Below are 5000 nucleotides of genomic sequence, written 5' to 3' on the forward strand. Positions count from 1 at the left end.
GCCGTCATAGCATGATGCACTTTGTGCTGGCCCCCGTTGGGCGAAAGGGAATCCGGTTCCTATTCCGGAACCCGGCAGCGGAACCGATACAAGTCGGGCCCCTCTTTTAGAGATGCTCGTCGGGGTAACCCAAAAGGACCCGGAGACGCCGTCGGGAGATCGGGGAAGAGTTTTCTTTTCTGCATGAGCGTTCGAGTTCCCTGGAATCCTCTAGCAGGGAGATAGGGTTTGGAACGCGAAGAGCACCGCAGTTGCGGCGGTGTCCCGATCTTCCCCTCGGACCTTGAAAATCCGGGAGAGGGCCACGTGGAGGTGTCGCGCCGGTTCGTACCCATATCCGCAGCAGGTCTCCAAGGTGAAGAGCCTCTAGTCGATAGAATAATGTAGGTAAGGGAAGTCGGCAAATTGGATCCGTAACTTCGGGATAAGGATTGGCTCTGAGGATCGGGGCGTGTCGGGCTTGGTCGGGAAGTGGGTCAGCGCTAACGTGCCGGGCCTGGGCGAGGTGAGTGCCGTAGGGGTGCCGGTAAGTGCGGGCGTTTAGCGCGGGCGTGGTCTGCTCTCGCCGTTGGTTGGCCTCGTGCTGGCCGGCGGTGCAGGATGCGCGCGCCTGCGCGGCGTTCGCGCCCCGGTGCTTCAACCTGCGTGCAGGATCCGAGCTCGGTCCCGTGCCTTGGCCTCCCACGGATCTTCCTTGCTGCGAGGCCGCGTCCGCCTTAGCGTGCTCCTCCGGGGGCGCGCGGGTGCGCGTATTCTCTTCGGCCGCCATTCAACGATCAACTCAGAACTGGCACGGACTGGGGGAATCCGACTGTCTAATTAAAACAAAGCATTGCGATGGCCCTAGCGGGTGTTGACGCAATGTGATTTCTGCCCAGTGCTCTGAATGTCAACGTGAAGAAATTCAAGCAAGCGCGGGTAAACGGCGGGAGTAACTATGACTCTCTTAAGGTGGCCAAGTGGCGGCGGTGTGGCTGCATCCGGACTTGGCTTTTCGAAGTGCGGTCTTGATGTAGTCGTGCTGCTGCTGCGAGGTGCCTTCCTTGGGTTATGGTTACAGGGAGAGTGATGCGCAATACATGGGCCTAGCCCTCTTAGCCTCTCCTCTCCTGCGGTCTTCTCCCCTTCTCGTGGGCCCGCTGATTTTCGCAGAGTGGAAGACCGCACCAGGGGCTTGGGGGGGTTACCAGCCCCCCCTCGCACTATCCCTTTTTTTAGTTGGGGGCAGTATTCAGAGAAAAAGTGGTGGCCCTTCCGCTGAAGGTGCCACCCCAACTCCCCCAGCACCTAGCCGGCCAACCGGCCGTGCCGAAAATCTTGTAACTTTTGCAGCTGTATACGCCTGTAGTGAGTGCCACCGCAGCTTCACCACCAAGAACGGTCTCGGGGTCCATCGCCGCCGCCAACACCTTGCGGCCGCCAACGCGGAGATCGTCACGGAGAGGCATCGCGCGAGGTGGACGGAGGAAGAAGTCCTGTCGCTCGCCAAGGCGGAGGCCGAACTGTTCCTCGAGAGGGACGCCCGGTTCTTCTTTGTAAATCAAGAGCTCATCAGGATGTTCCCCGACCGAACGCTTGAGGCAATCAAGTGCCGACGGCGGCAAGCTGCCCACAAGCAGCTTGTCCGCCAATTCATGGAGGCGCTTGAGATCGGTCGGGGGGAAGAGCCGGCGTCCCGCCGGGGAGCAGCGAGCCCGCTGCCTGACGCGGGCGAGGCCGCTGCGCCGCCCGTCGACGCAGCCGAGGACTTCGCGGCCGACACCACCGGGCCGCCGCCGGAGGGGCCGACTGACGCCGCCATCTGGGAGCATCTGGCGGGGCTACCCGCTTCCGCCCAGCGTTTCTCTGCCCTGGATCGTGTCATAGGTCTGGGGCGGGGCACGCCGCCCGATGTCATCCTGGGCATGCTCCCGGATGCCCTTGCGTCGGTCGGGTCCAGAGGGGAGAGATCGATCACCAGGACACAGCGGCCGCGCCAACCATCGAAGCGGCCGCCTGCCGCGCCGCCGACGCAGAAGCGCAAGCGGCGCCGCTGGGAGTACGCGAGAACGCAGGATGCCTTCCGACGGTCGCGTGCACGTTGCGTGCGCGGCCTCTTGGATGGCACCCTGCTCCAGCCGCCACCTGCCATCCCTGGTCTGCTGGACTTCTGGGCGGACCTCTTCACCAAGAAGCCCATCTCCACCGCGGGCTTCATTCGTGACCGCCTCCTCCCGCACTCGGAGCCTGTCGCTCCCGAGTGCCTATGGGGGCCGGTCACACATGAGGAGGTCGCCGCCGCGTTGCCGCCCAGGGGATCAGCAGCCGGGCCGGACGGCCTTACCCCAGCGGAGTTGCGGCGCCTGCCGCACGAAGTCCTGGTGAAAGTGATGAATCTCTTCCTTCTGGCCCGCGCCCTTCCGGAACGCCTGCTTCGCGCGCGAACGTCCCTTCTCCCGAAGACGGCTGCACCAACATCCCCCGCTGACTTTCGCCCCATTACGGTCTGCTCGGTGTTGGCGCGGACCTTTCACAAGGTTCTCGCGTCACGCCTGATGCGCGCATGTGCTGTGGACGAACGTCAGCGGGCATTCATCCCTCGGGATGGGATGTTGGAAAATACCTTCATCTTGGACACTGCTCTCACCGACGCAGTTCGCTCCTGCCGCTCTGTCTTTGTGGCATCGATCGACGTATCTAAGGCATTCGATTCGGTAGATCATGCTGCCCTTCGCCCCGTGCTGAAGGCGCATGGCCTGCCGGATTGTTTTGTCGAGTATGTCGAGCGGTGCTACGAGGGCAGCACGACAGTGATAGCGGACGGCGCCGGCGTGGGCGTGTCTGTGCAGCCAGGACGGGGCGTTCGCCAGGGCGATCCCCTCTCCCCCCTCCTGTTCAACTTTGCGGTGGACTACGTTTTAGGCCAACTGCCCTCCCACATCGGAGCTCGGATCCTCGGTCGCAGAGTCAACGCTGCGGCCTTTGCAGATGACGTCTTGCTGTTTGCAGCGACCCCGAGGGGCTTGCAGTCCCTCATCGACGCAGCTACCGCAGCCCTCGCCCACCTGGGGCTGCAGATCAACGCCCGGAAGTGTTTCACCCTCGCCTTAGTCGCGTCAGGGCGCGAGAAGAAGGTGAAGGTGGACAGCAATGTCACCTTCACAGCAGGCAATACCACCATGCCTGCCCTGCGTGTGGGTGAAACCTTCCGGTACCTGGGGCTGCAATTCTCCACGGCGGGTCGCTGTGTCTTCAATCCACGTCGCCACCTGGTGGAGCAGCTTGACGTCATCTCCCGAGCTCCGCTGAAGCCGCAACAGCGCCTCCACGCTCTCACCAACGTACTTCTCCCTGGCCTGTACCACGGGCTGGCCCTCAGCCGCACCCGGGTGGGTGCATTGAAGTCGGCCGACGTCACCATCCGGGCCGCCGTCAGGAGATGGTTCCGCCTTCCGGCGGACACCCCCCTGGGATACTTCCACGCTCCTGTTGCCCAGGGGGGCCTCGGCATTCCATCTTGCCGATGGATGGGTCCGACCCTCCGTCGGTCCCGTCTCCTGGCGCTGAAGAAGATAGGGCCAGCCTGCGACGGTGCAGGCATGGATGAGGTGCAGCGTGAGATCGAGGTGCTGGAGCGCCACCTAATGTGGGAGGGCCACCTCCTCAAATCGTCAACGCAGGTTGGGGAAATGTGGGCGGCGCGCCTACACATCGCCATTGACGGTGCGGCGCTCTCATCTTCTGCCGCCGTCAGTGGCCAACATCAGTGGGTCGCCGACACCAGTCGCCTGCTATCTGGGCGTGAATACATCGACGCCCTCCGCGCCCGCATCAACGCCTTCCCTACGAAGGCACGGCGCAGTCGCGGGCGGGAGGCGGACACCAGATGCCGCGCGGGATGCCAGGCCGTGGAGACCGCCAACCACGTACTTCAGGCTTGCTTTCGGACGCACGGGTCCCGGGTCAAGCGCCATGACGCTGTAGTGCGTTATGTCGCCCGTGGACTCGCGCAGAGGGGCTTCAATGTCTCTGTGGAGCCCCACCTCCGAACACCTGAGGGCATCCGCAAGCCTGACGTGGTGGCGGTCAAAGACGGCATCGCCCGCGTGGTCGACGCCCAGATAGTCGGAGACCACCTCCGGCTCGACTGGTGTCACTCCCAGAAGGCGGCCTACTACGACACGCCGTCCATCCGGCGTGCCATCTCCAACCTGCACCGTGACGTTGAGGAGGTGATTGTGTCCACCGCGACGTTGAACTGGAGGGGTGTATGGTCTCCAGCGTCGGCGAGGGATCTCGCCGCCTTAGGCTTCCGACCCCGAGAACTGGCGGTGCTGAGCACCAGAACACTACAGAGTTGCTGCAAAAGTTACAAGATTTTCGAGCGTATGACGGCTCCTAGCCCGAAGCAGCGTGTCGGCGTCGGCTAGGCTGCTGGTTATTTTTCTTCGCCTTGACTCCTGGGGCCTATCCACAGGAGGAATAAACCGTCTTTGTTCTTCCTTCTCTATGTCTTTAATTTGTGTATGTTGTTTCTTTTCCGCACGTATATATATGTATATTTGTATGTTAGTTTTAACACCTTTTTATTGTGGTAACGCCCTGTAAGTCCCCACCTCGGTGGTGGACATGGCGTGATACACCTGCCACATACAATATGTATATATATGTGTTATTCACTTGTTGAATAAAGACGGCTGTTGAGTAGCCAAATGCCTCGTCATCTAATTAGTGACGCGCATGAATGGATTAACGAGATTCCCGCTGTCCCTATCTACTGACGAATAAAACTTAGGGGAGAAACGCCCTACCTCTCAGCAGGTCTGAGTGGTATCGGCATCAATCAATGACAACACCAAGAAAATACAGACTCCCAGGGTAAGTGGATTGGCTGGCCGGCGCCTGACCGCCCCGATGGGCGGAAGTTCTTCTGCCCCCGGTGGCATGGCTGGTCCGGGACCTGACCGCCACTGCCATGGGCGTAACACCTATTATACAGGACAGCATTGAGGGCAAGTTGG

At 61.5% G+C, this 5000-nt stretch overlaps 1 pseudogene; it reads left to right on the forward strand.

Moving 5' to 3' along the window:
• The window catches only part of LOC124564344, a 9024-nt pseudogene that overhangs the window by 1933 nt on the left and 2091 nt on the right, over positions 1-5000 (forward strand).

Source organism: Schistocerca americana, unplaced genomic scaffold, assembly GCF_021461395.2.
Source record: "Schistocerca americana isolate TAMUIC-IGC-003095 unplaced genomic scaffold, iqSchAmer2.1 HiC_scaffold_1318, whole genome shotgun sequence".
Taxonomy (NCBI): Eukaryota; Metazoa; Arthropoda; class Insecta; order Orthoptera; family Acrididae; genus Schistocerca; species Schistocerca americana.